Source organism: Saccopteryx bilineata, chromosome 5 (genome assembly GCF_036850765.1).
Source record: "Saccopteryx bilineata isolate mSacBil1 chromosome 5, mSacBil1_pri_phased_curated, whole genome shotgun sequence".
In the NCBI taxonomy this organism is placed as follows: domain Eukaryota; kingdom Metazoa; phylum Chordata; class Mammalia; order Chiroptera; family Emballonuridae; genus Saccopteryx; species Saccopteryx bilineata.
Genome location: NC_089494.1, coordinates 100,624,377 through 100,641,718, shown reverse-complemented (window position 1 = coordinate 100,641,718; position 17,342 = coordinate 100,624,377). Strand labels below are relative to the sequence as shown.

The following is a 17,342-nucleotide window of genomic DNA, read 5'->3' as shown; positions in this document are numbered from 1 at the left end:
ATTATGCTTTCATCCCACACAGAGGCCTCTGACTCTGCCCCTCTGTGGGATAATATGGGCGCCCACTGCTGAGGCACTCGGAGGAATCTCTCGCCCACTATCTGCGTGCACCAACCAGGAGATCAGGGAAAATGGCTGCTCTGCTTGTCTTTCTTTGTCTCGGTTTGGCACGAGTGTTAGCTTGTATTGCCCGGGTTGCCATAAGATCAGTTTATCTCGGCTTGGATCTCCGTGCCACAGCCTAGTTCGGCCGTTTGTGCTGCGGCCTGGATCTATTCACACCCTTTGCCCGCCTTAGTTTCTATATTCTCAGTTCCCAGTGAAAGCAGCCCTATTTAGGTTAGTGAGGAAGGCAGAGCATTTCTTACTCCTTATTTCCTTCAGGCTTTGATTATATATTTAGCCAATTTTTCGCTTGACCATACCTACGGGTGTATTGCGAAACATCTGGAGGCTCCAAGGATAGGTTTTTCTGTTTCTGGTTGAAGATCTTGTTGAGTTTTGGGGGAGATTTATCGGTATCGCTTCCTACTGCTCCATTACTCTGACATCATTTCCCTTTTTAACTCTTTAAGAAATAATTATCTTTTCATTCAGTCAAGTGCCTTGCAGATATCTTTAGGTTTTATTAAAACCCAGTTAAAAAGGAATGTACACACATTGCACAAATTAAAGGAAAGAGCTTGGAGGTACTCATTTTATGTTAGAATATCATTGCCACACTTTTTGAGTATCAAGAACAGTTTATCTTCATGAACCTTTCAGAATTACCCATATGCCTTAGGCAATGACATTTTAAAGAGGGTTTTGCTGAGAAAAAAAAGACATTTTTTTCTTTTGTATTTTTCTGAGGTTGGAAACAAGGAGGCAGTCAGACAGACTCCCGCATGCACCCAACCAGGATCCACCCGGCATATGAAAGAAGTTAATTTATATCAGGACTAAACCAATCTAAAAAGTAGCCACCCACTTTATCATGAACTTGCCTCAAATAGAAGCCCATCTTGGGGATTTCACCCCTAGCATTCCAGGCCTATATAAAAGCACAGAATATTTAATAGATATTTAATCTGGAAGAAACTTTAGTCATCACTTTGTCTAATACCTCACTTTACAACCTGAGACCAACAGAGATGGATGGTAGGCTGCTGTCTCAAAACCTGCTTTAGAGCCATGATTAACACTCTCAGTCAGTTCTTTCTGCTACCCATGCTTTCAAACTCATTGAATTTGATGCATCTCTTCATATTACAATGTTATTGTCACCAAAAAATAAATGCAGATATTTTTAGAAATGAAAGAAAGATGGGGAGAAATAATGATGTTAATTTCTAAAGAAAGATCAGATAAAAAGGAATTTATGGTCAAAGGTTACAGTCCCCATTTTATTTTAATTTTACCAATCTATTGTTTTGCAAGCTGCAGGAAACTGAGAAAAGTTCATTGTAGTAGTCAGGGTTTCCCAGAGAAACAGGACCAATAGGATGGATATATATTATATATATCCTTGACTATTAAAATGAGCATTTCTAAGTCAGAAATAGATATAGATGTAGATAGATATATAGATATAGAGATAGAGATAGAGATGATATAGAGATAGAGATGTAGAGATATAAAGATAGAGACAGAGATGTAGAGATATAGAGATAGAGATAGAGATAGATGATATAGGTATCAATAGATACAGATATCTTGTATTGGTTCTAGTGGGAGACAGGCTGTAAGCTGACAAAGTCCTTCTAACCTAGAACTTAGTTTAAGACTAAGATCTTCCCACATCTTTTTAAGACTAAAATCTTCCCATACCCATTTAAGACTAAGATCTTTCCCACACCATTGACTGTTGCATGGGGAGGGGGTGCACTCTTATGAGGATTCCCATTTATGCTTCAGATGTGTGATTTTGTATCAGAGACTTCCTTATTTGCATATGGCTCTGCACTATATAATAAAGCAGACTGTGGGCTTTATTTTTGCTCTGGCTTGCTATCAGCTTGCAGAGACCTCTCAATCACATCTTTATTCTCTCTGAGTTGATTTCTTCATTCCACACCATTCTCACTCAAGACTTGGACAATTACTAGTCAGGCTGATCCACAGCAGATTTTGTTTCTCTAAATACAAGTATAATTAATTGGATAGTAATTATTAATTAGTTAATATTATCTTCAGAAAATTACAGGATTAATCACTGGTGAGTGGGAATAACCTAACTTCTACAGAGGCCTATTAGCTTGTTTCTAACAAGTACTCCAAAGTAGAGCTTTTGGTGGGAAAGTCAGATTCTGTTTACTTATCTAGACTCATATTCTTCAACAGCCTAAAAGAACTGATTCAAACTTTTCTAAAAACAGTTTCACAGAATGGCATGTAATATTGCCTGCTCAATATGAAACAGTGCACTCTTCTCAGGAATATTTTAAACTGCTCAAAAGCAAGGAATGTGAAGGGGGTAGAGAGGCAAACAAACCAGTCAAGGTTCCTGCTCTGATTGGGCTTACATTCTGCTGAGTAAAGCATGCAAATAGATAAATTAATAAAATAAGTTTAGAAAAAAAGTTTTAAACATAAAAATGTAGTCAGAGGCTAAAGTCTCCTACTTCTACCATGCCAATCTAAGGTTACATAAAATAAAAGCTACATTCTCTAATCTCTGTTTTTCTTCCTAAACACCTAGTATAGTAAGTATAAAAAAAAGAAATTAAAATTATTAAACAGTGCTATAATCTGATTGCTTGTTTCTCCACCCATTTATGAATTCCTAAATTGATACCTTAATACCCAATGCCATAGTGTTAGGAAGTGTGGCTCTTGAGAGTTGATTATGTTATGAAGATAGAACCCTTATGAAGAGAATCAGTGTTCTTATAAATGGCCTCATAAAGATCCCTATGTCATCCAAGATGTGAGGAAAGAGTGAGAAGCCACTGTGAATGACCCAGGAACAGGGTCCTCACCAGAACTCAACCATGCTGGCATGTTAATGTTGGATATCCATTCTTAAAAACTGTGAGAAATAAGTTTATGTTGTTTATAAGCCATCCAATCAGATATAGTGTTGTAGCAGCATGAATCACATGGACAGTGAAGTTTCCTGGTATTCACCCATACGTGTTTCCAAGTGTTGTTTCCCTACTATAGGATTCATTTCCAATCCCAAATCTTCCTCTTAGAAGAAAGTTTTCAGGTTGTCTCCTATTATGGAAAAAATGTACCAAAAGATATTTTTTAAAAATCCCCAGAAAGAATCAGAAGGCTGAATGTGATTCGTGGGTGCTCAAAGATTCAGAATGTTTGTAGAAATATTTCAAAAAATCATTAGTATATACTATATTGAAACCATAGTGCTCAGTAATAATCTTCCAACTGAGTGTTGACCACTTCTCTAGAGCGCTGTTCTCATCTATTCTTGACTTGAAGTTCTGCAAAACAGCAGTAGCAACAATAGCAACAACAAAAACCAACAATTTCTGAGTCACTTTTCTGCCAATGAACAAATGAATAACATTATGCAGGACAAAGATAATTATTAACAAATACTGAGTCATCTGAATACATAAACATAAATGTTATTTCAAATTTGGAAATATCCATGCTTTTTGGTATTGTTTTATTTTTCTTAATCTCTAGTCTGAAAGCAAAGTTGTTAATAAAATAAATTCTACTTAATTTTTTACATCAGTTGCATGATTTCAGCAAGATGGTCACTGCATCTGGTTTCTAGTGTTTCCCTAAAACAATAGAATTATTTTCTTGCTTTAACCAATATATTTAGTTTTATCATAATAACAGTCTATCACACATCACATCCAGAACTCTTCAGAAATTTCTGCTTGAAATTGCCAGTTACATTTAGGTAAAATTTAAATGGGATATTACTCCTAGATTTTGGTTAGATAACAGCATCAATTTCTATGGACTTTATGTTTAACAAAATCATAAAGAACATTGGTGAAGGCTTTAAACTCTTAGTAATTGATTTAAACACTAGTTAATTGTCCTGTTCTTTTTATTTGTTGTTGGTGCTGGTGCTGTGTGTGTGTGTGTGTGTGTGTATCATCTGAATTAACCAGTCACTCTAGTTAACAAGGAAAAATTAGTTATATGCGTATTCTCAATCACAAACTCAGTTTACCTTTAGGCACATAAAACAAAACATTAAATGAGAAGCATGAAAATATATATAAATACATTTGACAAGCAGGCCAAATACTATTAATCATCTTAAGACATAGAGAATTCACATAATTTATACTGAAGCAAGCATTTTCAGAATGTGACATTCAGTTATTTTAATAGCAAAAAAAGACTATTTCAAAGAACTATAATTGAAAAGAATGCTTATTACTATCATTTTTATTAAAATTTCAAGAAATTGGCCTGACAATTTCAAGAAATTGTGGTGACGCAGTGGATAAAGCGTCGACCTGGAAATGCTGAGGTCACTGGTTCGAAACCCTGGGCTTGCCTGGTCAAGGCACATATGGGAGTTGATGCTTCCAGCTCCTCCCTCCTGCCTCTCTCTCCTCTCTCTCTCTCTCTCTCTCTCCCTCCCTCCCTCTCTCCTCTCTAAAATGAATAAATAAAATAAAATAAATTTTAAAAAATTCCAAGAAATTTTCAAACATTGAGCTTAATTAGATGAAATATAAATGTTGACTTCTTGAGAAACAAGTGTCCTTGTGTTTCAAATTAGGAATGAAGAACTAAGTACATGCAACTAGCTAACCCATTAATTTTACTTTTTCAAATGTTGTATATTTGCCAATCAAATCTCCTATGAAGAGGAAAAATAACTTTATTCACCTCAGGTTTCTTTTTCTTAGTTTTTCTTATAGACTTAACATGTTAGATTTTGCATGTAATAGTTATAAACACTATTATTGGTAATTAATAAAAATAAATATAAGTGGGTTAACCTGAAAGGTATGGTCCTCTGCAAACCCGGCTGACCTGATTTTGAAAGGAAATGCTGGAAATAAATGTGCAGTCAAATAGATAAATATAAATGATGGTCCAAAAGATGTACTCCACTACTGTGCAAGTGGATAAACTATGGAGCAGTGAAACTGATGGGGATCTGAAGGGGCTATCACTAATTTCTCTGCTTTAAGGTGATTGAAAAATGAAGTCCAAAGAAAAAAGTTATTTTTGTTTTTCCATTTTGCTCTCAGATATTAAGAGCAATTTAAATGAATTGGTCCTTTCATTTTCCACTCTGGTGTCTGGTAGAGAGAAAATGACAGTCTTCCTACATCAACGCATATTTCCTTAAGAGTGATGTCACAGCCCATGATGGGAGAGAGCAGGCTTCCTTGGTATTATCAGGTAACTAAAAACTGGCCACTTGAAAGATATGGCAGAGCTATCGGAGCTGAACCTGGAGTTTGCAATTAGTTGGCAGGCTTGCCAATGTCAGTCTAAACTTCTATTTCTAAAACAAACAAATAATGAAATAAATTATAAGACAGTTTGTTTTCATCCAGTCTTTGATTGATTAAAGAATGCTAGCCCTGACTGGTTGGCTCAGCAGTAGAGCGTCAGCCTGGCATGCAGGAGTCCCGGGTTCAATTCCCGGCCAGGGCACACAGGAGAAGTGCCCATCTGCTTCTCCACCCCTCTCCCTCTCCTTCCTCTCTGTCTCTCTCTTCCCCTCCCGCAGCCAAGGCTCCATTGGAGCAAAGATGGCCCGGGCGCTGGGGATGGTTCTGTGGCCTCGGCCTCAGGCGCTGGAATGGTTCTGGATGCGACAGAGTGACGCCCCAGAGGGGCAGAACATCGCCCCCTGGTGGGCATGCTGGGTGGATCATGGTCGGGCGCATGCGGGAGTCTGTCTGACTGCCTCCCCATTTCCAGCTTCGGAAAAATGAAAAAAAAAAAAAAAAGAATGCTATAAAGGGCAGATATAAGATCCAATGGAGAGTACATAGCAGAATGCAAGCCTAGCTGATGAATAAGAATAACATTGGGTGATATGGCCATCTGAATACACCCACTGTTATAGTAAAACCTTTAGGATGGATCCACAGAGGTTTCATGGAGTCCTGGATGAGTTTACATTTATACTATTCAGTCGGGCACCTTCCTAAACATTTATATTAGTTAATAGGTTTTCAGAATTCTATAACTAATTAACTGAACAATTTATATTTTAAATAAGTAATAGGGATGTAATGTACAACAGGACTAGAGTTGACTGTGCTGTGTGATATATAGGAAAGTTGTTAAGAGAGGGATCAAAGAGTTCTCATCACCAAGAGAAGTTTGTGTCTTTTCTTTTTATTATATCCATATGAAATGATGGATATTAACTAAAGTTATTGTGGTAATCAATTATAATATATGTAAATCAAACCATTATACTGCATACTTTACAATTTTTTTATTTTAAAATGAACTCCAGGAACAGCTTTACTTTATCTCACACCAGTGGTTTACAAACAGCCTACATAGTTTCCCCTTAGCCAAAGAGGACGTGTTCAAGATCCCCAGTGAGTGCCTGAAGTCATGGACAGTACAGAATCCAAATATACTGTTCTTTTGTATATATACATACTTATAAGAAAATATAATTTATAAATTAAATGCAGTAAAAAATTAACAACAATAGTTGATAATAAAATAGAACAATTATGACAATATGCTGTAATGAAAGTTATGTGAATGACTGGTCTTGGAGCCATTCCTAAGTACCATTAGGATTATTGAATGTAAGCATTGCAATACCACTGCAGTCAGTCTGATAATCCAGAAGGCTGCTAAATGACCAATAAGTGGGCAACAACAGTTGAGCAATTTAAAACATGAATTATTGATTTACTAAAATTTTAATTAACATTTTTGGACCAAGTTTCTGAAATTTTTAAATATCTTTTCACTATGGTTGGCCACACGTAATTAACACAGCAGAAAGCAAAACCGCTGATTAAGGAGACCACTGTATTTTGAATTTCTCCTCAATGTCCCTGAGTGTTATTCTGGCAGATACATAGCATCTCAATTTCTTTTAATTAATGACAGTCTCACTCCTAAATTGAGTAGACAAGTCTAATCCATGTCAAATTTTTAAATTTCTCATTCAATCTAAAGTCAGAATGTTTTAAGCTTGACTTAGGCTAAGAAACCTATATTGGGAACTATTAATTAGCTTTGTTTTTTGTTCTATCTTTGCTACTTTACCTTATTGTTTCTGGCTTAATCAGGATGCGGGGAAAAGAGGCAAAGGAATAGAAATTCTTTCTTGAGTGGTCTGGTATCCTCTTTTTGTGTCCTATACTGAGATTCCGTTTCTTTCTCTCCTGAGTTGCTTTTGTAAGGTAATCAGTGACCACTACTCAATTTTTTCTATGCGGGCTTTCCACTTCACTGTGTTCTGTGGCTGACTTGCCTTTTACAAGGCCATTATCTATCCCTTGGCTCTTCCTGTTGAGGTCATCATGCTCTAGCAAGCAAAACTTAGCCAAGATATTTCCTACATGTTTTCAGTCTGGCTACCTTATCAGCAGTCCTCTGCACACAAGAAACTCACATACCAGCTTTATTAGTAGAAGGGCATCATGTTCCTCTCTCCTTGCGCTGCCAATACAGGCATTTCTATCCAACTTCTGCCCATTAAGGTTTCCAGGTCAGAGTCAGGCTCTAGCTTCTGCAAAGTTTAAACCCTGGAACCACTAACAGAGTGTTCCTCCCCAAATGTGGCCAGAGGTGGATGAATTGCTCAGTACTCTTTCAGCTCTCTTAAAAGAAATCCTCACTATCCTGTCTCATGGATCTTTAAATGATCTGATAATAGTATGTTAAAGATCTTTGAGCCAACTTCACAGTTTTTTCATATTTTATATGGAGGGTCCAGTGCCATAGTAAGAATTTGAGGCCTTTGATAAAACAGAAATTCTGTCTAGTTCTAACTTTAAATAATCTAATAAATAAGTGCGAACATTTTCAATGAGATTTTACAAGTGATAGTTCTATTTAGAATTAGAATTATTCCTTGAAAAGAAAACTAATCTTAGGTTTAAAAAGACTTTTCATATTTATTTTACTCTTCTCTCTTCTTTATTTTTCACACCTCCTACACAGTTAATTTATAATCCATGGAGGATAATAACACAGTAATGTGTCTCAGTTAAGAATTATTTGATTAGAGCAGTGGTAGTCAACCTGGTCCCACCGCCCACTAGTGGGCATTCCAGCTTTCATGGTGGGTGGTAGCAGAATGAAGGAAAGAGAAAGAAAGAAAAAAAAGAAAGAAAGAAAGAAAGAAAGAAAGAAAGAAAGAAAGAAAGAAAGAAAGAAAGAATTTGATTGCAAACAGAGAAGGAAGGACTTGAAGAGAAGCTAATAAATAGATTCAAAAGGATCTCAAAGCTCTTAAATTTTAGAGGAATAAAACCATCTTTTTTTTTATTTAAATTTTTTTTTTATTCATTTTAGAGAGGAGAGGGAGAGACAGTCAGAGAGAGAGAGAGAGGAGAGACAGAGAGAAGGGGGGGAGGAGCTGGAAGCATCAACTCCCATATGTGCCTTGACCAGGCAAGCCCAGGGTTTCGAACCGGCAACCTCAGTGTTTCCAGGTCGACACTTTATCCACTGCGCCACCACAGGTTAGGCCTAAAACCATCTTTTAAAAGCTCTTAAATTTTAGAGGAATAAAACTATCTTTTAAAAAATAAACAAATAAACGATTAGCACAATTAACAGGAAAATCAAAGATAAAAGAAATCACTTTATTTACTCCACTGTTCTTCTCTCTGGGTCTGAAACTATGTCTTATTATCTTTGAGATGGTTTTTATGCTTATTCTTTAATGCACACAAGGCTCCACCATGTTTATTCATTGCAGCCTCAGCCCCTGAAGTCAGCATACTTTTCAAGCTTAGGTCTCCATTGTTAAGTGATTGATTTTTCATGGCCCAAATCCAAAGTTGTGGGATAGGAAATCCAATTGTTCCAGCTTAGACCTGGCTCATATAGAAAAGAGCGTGGAAATAGAAGTTCTAGAAATAAAGCCAGAAGAGAAGCTACAGTAACTCTTCTTTATCATACTGACAGAATGTAGATAGCATGTTTAAGATGATACAACTCACAGTGATTATAGATCTAGATCTCACTCTTCACCATTAGAGTATGACTGTCACAGTTTCCTTAAGGTCAACTATTTCTGCGAGGTCCTGGAATATCCTAAAGAATAATAATAATAATAAATAAGAGGCATGCTCATTGTGAGGCAAAGCCCTATCCAATTAAGTAGAAAATATTGTGAACAATTGATCATGATTAATTATTAGCAAATTAAACTGTGTGCCATATTAGGCTTCTATTGTCATAACTGTTTGCTTTCAGTCAAAGCTTCTTGATTATATATAGAAACATTATTTTCTAAGTTTTGCTCTTTCATGAAATATGCAACCCCAGCAACACTGTGAAATCTGGATACACATTAATTATCTTAATGAATATATTCAAAGCAGAAAGTCTCAGTTTAACAAATGGACATTTTAACCTTCATTAAGCAGGAACAATTTTTTTTTCTTACTTAAAAGTTTTCTCTCTTCTGTTGAAATTAACCACTATATTGGTACTAGCAGTAATATGCTGGGTTGTCAGTCAATCTATTCTTAGCATATTCATAACTGAATTTTAGCTGTCCTAAAAAGATAATAATTACGTATCCTGAGGATGACATTGTTTGAGATATTGCAGGTTTTACAGCTCCTAAAGACACAGGAGCTGACCTTCACCTGCATGTCTTACTATCACCTTACATTAAACAACTTAGAAAAAGGATTCACCATTATAGCCTCCAAAACTAATGATTTCTTCAAATGGTGTTGTTTTATTTTTGATAAATGTGTTTCTTTCAATAAACAAACTCTAAGAAATTATTATATGTTACAAATACTTATATGCTGTTAGCAAGTTATACTTGTTTTAAAAAACAAAGTCTCTGGTCTGACCAGGAGGTGGTGCAGTGGGTAGAGCATTGGACTGGGACACAGAAGATCCAGGTTCGAAACCCTGAGGTCACCAGCTTGCATACAGGCTTATTTGGTTTGCAGACAGCTCACCAGCTTGGACCCAAGGTCACTGGCTTGAGCAAGGGGTCACTCGGTTTGTTGTAGCCCCCTCCAGGTCAGGGAACATATGAGAAAGCAATCAATGAACAACTAAGGCACCACAACAAAGAATTGATGCTTTTCATCTCTCTCCCTTCCAGTCTGTCTGTCCCTATTTGTCTCTCTCTATGTCTCTGTCATAAAAAATAAAAATAAAAAATAAAATCTCTTCAAGAAAACGAATGATAATGCAAATTAGCAATAGATAAAAATTTTTCAATGTCTCTTGAAAATCATACTGTGTTTTTTGAATTTGCTATGCACTGCAAATGTTATTTCAATACTATTAATGTGATTTATTCAATGAGTTCATATTTGTGAAGCTTATAGGACTGTAGCTGGCACCTAGAAAGTATCTGGCTATATGAATGTTTGTTAAATAAATAAACAGAAAGCCTCAAAAATGAAAGACTCAGGAGATAGGAGACTGTAAATCTTGATTCATAAGAACATCTTTTTAAGACTACCTTTACCTTTTTATTTCTTTGCAAATACTCTGCTTAGGAAGATGGCACAGCCTTTTATAAAGTCCAAGTCTAGGCATAGAGTGTCTAGAATCTATATGAAAGACAGAAGAACAAGGACCTGGTTTCTGGAAAAAATCAGAAAAATGTTATAAAGTTCCTATCACATAACTTATGTACATATCAGTAGACAAAAAATTTAAAAAAAGTTTGGACATAGCCTTCTTTGTCTATAGCTATATATAAGCTATGATTAATGACTAAATTGTAACAAATATGCATAGCAAATAAGATGAATAAAAATATTTCATTATTTTCCCTTATCTAATGACAAATAACCTCTATTTAAAAATGAAGGTGTTTAAAATATTTGGTTAAGTTGTCTTAATTATAAAAGTTAAGTTTGATTATTAAGTAGATGAAAGAATAGTGAAACTCAGGCGTAAGGTCCTGCTTTTCTTTTCCAAGTAAGAGGAGAGAATATAGAGAGACAGATTCTCACATGCATCTCAGCCATGATACACCAGGCAACCTCCATCTGTGACCGATGCTCTGCTCATCTGGGGCCATACTCACAACCTAAATATTTTTAGCACTTGAGGGAGAGGCTCCATAGAGCCATCCTCATTGTCCGGGGCAAATACACTCAAACCAATTGAATCATGGTGGTGATAGAGGAAGAGAGAGAAAGAGAGGGAGATAGAGAGAAAGAGGAGGTGGAGGAGTGGAGAAGCAGATGGTCACTTCTGCGTGCCCTGACTGGGAACTGATTCTGGGACATGTACACACTGGGCCAATGCTCTACCACTGAGCCAGCTGGCCAGGGCCATAAGCTGTTATTTTAATGGGAAAATAAGGCTTAAGAAGGCAACTCCACAAGGAAGCAGATACCCAACATTATTTTAATATTAAATAATGTTTAATTGCCTACTATGTACCTAACCTCGTTCTAAGATTTATGGTATATTGAATTTGTAATAAAACTTCATCCTGTTATCATAACCCGTAAGGTCTCAGGAAATCTGGCCTCTTCCTGCCTTTTTTGGCTTCAGCTCTGAACACTCGCTTTCTATACTCCTATACTGGGCTTGTTTCAGCTCCTTGGACATTTTGAACCTCTTTTCTGGTTAGGCCTCTGCACTCCTCATATCTCTGCCTGGTTAGCTGTTGTGCTTGCTTGCTCAAAAAGTATTTCTCTAATCATCTTACACACTGCCACTTTTCCCAAACACAAGGACTCTTTTCAGCATGTGATCCCATTTAATGTTCTTCAAAGTATCCATATATATCACTATCTGGAAAAATGTTTTTTATCTACTTATTTTCATTAGAATCACCCTCACTAAACTCTAACATTCATGAGAACAAAAACTTTTCTATTTGGTATTCCACTGTGTTTCTGGAACCTAAAATAATATCTGACTTCTAGTAGGTACCCAATTAGTATTCATTAAATAAATTCAAAGAGAAATAAGGCATCACTTTTGTGATTAAAGAGTCTAGAAATTATTTCTGCCCCTTTGCTACATATTTCCAGCAGACCACACAAAGACCCTGAAACTATCAAATATATAAAAAGCCAGATCAATCCCAATTACATTAGGTCTATAGTCACTTTTATATGCGTGAACAACTTGAAAAATTGAGCAAACAGCTTTCTCTAGGAGGGAAGGTGTCATTTTTCTTCCCCTTAGCCTACATATTCACTGCATATTAATTCATTTAGGAACACAGACAATGAGTGTCTTCAAAACAAAGAAGAGTAAATATTTCCTTTGGGATCTTCCAGTTTCTGCTGATATCAGCCTAACTTGGTGATTATATTTTAAAATCAGGGAGGTGCCTTTTGTTTCCAGACTATTATCTATTAGAGGGCTTCTGATGTAGGCATATTTTGAGAAGAAAATAAAAGTGTTATTTTTTTTCTCCGTGAAAAATTATTTTCCACATACTAGTCACTTTGTTTTATGCTCCTTGTCTGGGTTTTTAGAGGACAATGAGGCTGAGCAGAGTTTACCCCTAGACACATAAATGCATGAGGATGTGGAATTACTTTTGGGAGCTGGATAATTCTCCGTGGTTCATCTTTCTTTATCTTAACATCTCCAGAGATAGCCTTCACAGGCATACCTCATATGCAAATTTATGCACGATCTTGTCCTCTAGGACTCTTGAGATTTTTCAGAAAAAAAGTATGTATCTTTTTTAGATGGATGGATAGAACTGGCTTTATATTCTTGAAGGAGAGAAAATACATGTAAAACAAAATATATGGCTGCTTTAGCATTACAGAAAAGTCACGGTGTAAGTCATATAGATAATTACTAAATAATCACTCTCTTGTCTATATTATAGTTCTCAAATTTATTTTTAAAGTACATTCTTTATATGGAAATGTGTAGAGAATGATTCTACTGTGGCTTGCATCAGAAGCCATTTACCAGGTCATTAATTGTCTGGTGTATCCCCCTGAGGGAATATTTAATATATATTAAAGTTACTCAATATATATATATTATACGCATATTTATTTAACATGTTTTTTACCTTAGGGCAAGTGTGGTTATACACACTATTTGTTATTTGAAATGAACTGAAAAGACAGAGATTTGAGTATTATATAGAAATTATGCAGTTGGAAGCTAGAATAACATCTCACTTTTAAAAAATCTTCTTGCCTGACCTGTGGTGGCGCAGTGGATAAAGCGTCGACCTAGAAATGCTGAGGTCGCCGGTTTGAAACCCTGGGCTTGCCTGGTCAAGGCACATATGGGAGTTGATGCTTCCAGCTCCTCCCCCCTGTCTCTCTCTCCTCTCTCTCTGTCTCTCTCTCCCCCTCTCTCTCCTCTCTAAAATGAATAAATAAAATAAAATTAAAATTAAAAAAAATCTTCTTAAAGACATCACTTTTAAGAAATTCCTTAAAGACAGCTGGAAATTAAATTTAGATCTGTTTTTATTAATTTTAATTATGCCCCTGACAAGAACATAAATATAATTGATGGACTATTGATGAATGTATTGCTCATTTTGGATATATAATATACCTAAGACTTGATATATAACAGGAAAGCAGAGCTTTAGATCCAAACACTAAGAAAAGTTTAAAAATATTTGTACCTCATGATAGTCATGGTAGCAACAATTTTACTTGAAAGATGAGTAAGTGGTATGGGGATATTTATATGAACACAATTGTGGTTTGAAAATTAGAATTCTATTTTGGAGAAATTTTTATTAATTCTATTTATTGTTATGTCATGGGACTATTACTTTATGAACCAAAAATATTTTTGAATGAATATGAAATAAAAAACATTAGTGTTAATGTTTTTCAAAATACCTGCATTCAGATCAAATTTGGAGAAGAAATATAAACTATAAAACAAATTTGTTTACTTTCAGAACTTTGAAATATATTGGTATTTAGTAAATAACTAAGACTTTGAGATAAGTAGACATTAAATAGATAAAATCAGATTTATTAAAAATAATATAGGTCATGGTCCACAGATTCTACATACAGATTTTAAAACTTCAATCAAGATGTCTCTTCATTCATTCAGAAGATAAAGAAGGCCCAGGAATCAGGCTAATATATTAAGAAAAACAATAGAGTTAAATTCTGAATGAAAAATATCCTGCTCCTGAAGCTCATTTTAATTATTTATAAGGAATCATTCTCTGGTCATCAGACTCCCACACAAGAGAAAACGATATTGTGTGAGTGAGTGCTCAACATTTATCTATATTCAATTATTTCTCAGGAAAGCCACATAAAATACTCAAAGTATAAGACTTTGCAATAATACCCCAAAAGATAGTAGTGTTGGTAACTTGTTTTCATTTGATTGCTTGATTTTTCGTATGTGTTTCAGAGGAAAAAAAAAGAAAAGTTGGCTTGAGCTGTAGAATCATTTCCATGAGACAGCAAGGCACTAGGAGCAGGACAATTGTTTTTTCACCCTACTTACTGCACCTTACAGTGTGTGACTTTGGACAAATTGGGGTCTTAACTCTTTGTGGGTTTCTAATTATTTTTACCTATAAAATAATATTATATCTAACTGCTTAATAAGGTTGTTGTATGATTCAAGTAGCATACTAGAAGTTAGAGAACTTTGGGCAATCAGACATAGCTATTCATATACATAGTTAAGTAATTGTTGGTATCAAAGGTTGCTTTTCTCCATGTGCTTAAATATAAATGCAATTGTATATTTTTGTAAAAATTATGTGTGTGAAGAGTGAAAGGTAGTAAGTGTGGTAAGTGCAGAATGAAAGAGAACAACAAAGCATTTAACACAATACATTTTTGACAAATATTTTGATTATCATTTTAAAGCTTCTAAAACATTTAAATCTATTATGAAAAATATATTAAAAGCCTGACCAGGTGGTGGCACAGTGGATAGAGTGTTGGACTGGTATGCAGAGGACCCAGGTTCAAAACCCTGAAGATGCCAGCTTGAGCACAGACTCACCTAGTTTAAGCAAAGCTCACTAGCTTAAGCCCAAGGTCACTGACTTGAGTAAAGGGTCACTTGGTCTGCTGTAGCCCTCTGGTCAAAGCACATACGATAAAGCAATCAATGAACAACTAAGGTGCTACAACAAAGAATTGATTCTTCCCATCTCTCTCCCTTCCTGTCTATCTGTCTCTGTCTGTCCCTCTCTTTGTCTCTCTCTCTCTCTCTCTCTGTATCTGTCACAAAAGACTTTTGAACAAAAAGAATAATAATATACTTTTTAGGATTTACTAAATGCCAGGCACTTTATAATGTTTTTACTTATTTACTATTTATAACTCTATGTTTTTTATGATATTATCACCATTTTACAAAAATGATTATTCAAGGGCCTAAATTATTATTACTACTAAATTATTATTTAGTAGTCTCACTCCAAAGATTATACCCTTTCTAATATCAGAGCACTGAAGTATAGCATAGTAAGGAGGGAAAACAAGTATCATCTGAGAGTGTGAGAGAGACAATGCAAGTATTAACTAACATTTGTGTAACACAACTTATAAAGCAATCATTTTCACTATCTTAGAATTGTTTAATAGTTTATACAACTAATTTATGTGCAATGTGTGGGTGAATGAATATAAATATATACATATATATGTATAAACATTTTTTCTTATTTTCTGTATTGAAACAACAATGACTTTCAGCAATAGTTCTTAAGCCAGTGCCCCACTTACCTCTTTCCTTCTTCTCAATGAGCTTCTCCATGTGCTCAACCACTTTCTTCACTAATTACTGGTTTCTGGGCTCAGTCCTATTGCCTTGCCACAGGGTCTGCCTGACTGGTCTTATGGCTGATTCTATGCTGTGACTGGGCTATTTGGCTCTCCAGTCTCTTCCGTATTCTGGAATGATGGGAGCATAGGAGACTGAAAGGCTGGTCAGAATGGCAGGGGTTATCCAGGGCAAGGAGGAGACCCTGGAATAGTTCAAAAACAAGCTAGTCTTCTCTGGACTAAAGAAAACACATGAGATAGATAATTGGAAAAAGGAGGGAAAATCTAAAGTAACTGGAAAAAAAGAAAAATGAAGAAAAAGACACCATGTAAGTAACTGGTCATAATTATAGACAAGCTAAGGGCTGTGGACTCAGATATTGAGTCCTGGACAATGTTTATACCTTTCTGCATATTGGCCATACATATGTACCTGCTGATGACTTCAGTGTCAAGTGCAAGGAAGGAGTGTCTGCTCTCCACAGTTACCATCATAGCCTGCTTTCAAATGGAGATTAATAAAGTTCTGAAGGAGCTGCTTTTCATAAAAAAAGAACCACAGAGAGGAAGAAAGAATCTTCAAGTCCAGGTTGCCAGTTTTGGACTGACTATGGATATAGATGCCCCCAAATCTGAGGATCTCTACATAACTATGACTAGTTTCCAGGCCTTTTGTGACCTCACATGGAAGGACAAGGAGAATATGAGTAAGTGATTGGTGAAGCAAAGAGAAGAGAGTACCATCAGGGTCATTTCTCATATAATGGAGACAGCACTGAGACACAGAATCTAGTCTTTGGAGATTTAGCTTGACTCAACTGGATATGTGAAGGTTAGCTTTAGGGAGATGGAGGCCCTCTAAGCCACACAGATGTGATGTCTTATTAAGCTTCTGTGATACCCGAAGGCAGAGCTGACACTACTATAAACTACTCCATGAAATCCACTCACAAGACAACCACTTTAAGGGTCATGGATAATAAAGGGACTGACTTTTTTACAATAAAAAGCAGGACAAAAATAAATTGAAGAAAATATTGTAAATAAAAGAAACATTTTATTCATTGTAACACTAATATACTATAATATGATAAATGCATAATAAAAACATTTATAATATTTTATATTGTAATTATGCTTACATGCATATTAATTTTTAATAATTGTAAGAAAAAGTACTCATTTAAATACAAATACATCACATTACACACAATGGATCGATTCTACATTAATCCAATATGGACATTTAGAGATTAGTCTTCCAATATGAAAAAAAAGGACATGTAGGAGGACACTTCTAGAGGGAGAACGGAACTTACAAAAGAAGGACTGTCCTTCCTAAAGGAGGACAATTGGTCAGGACCTTAAATAGAGTCTGAGACCAATGCCACCAAGGTTCTGAGGCATTAGATGCATGCTATAAACTGAATGGTTCTTTGAGAGCAGAAATTCTACAAAACAACTGGTCATTAAACAAAAATAATCTTATTAAACACTAAAAAACTTTCA

The 17,342-nt window shown here is 35.5% G+C and overlaps 1 pseudogene; it reads right to left on the bottom strand.

The window, feature by feature from the left end:
* The window catches only part of LOC136306517 (citrate synthase, mitochondrial-like), a 52,998-nt pseudogene extending 36,673 nt beyond the window's left edge, over positions 1-16,325 (bottom strand).
* Positions 16,326-17,342: the final 1,017 nt, after the last annotated feature.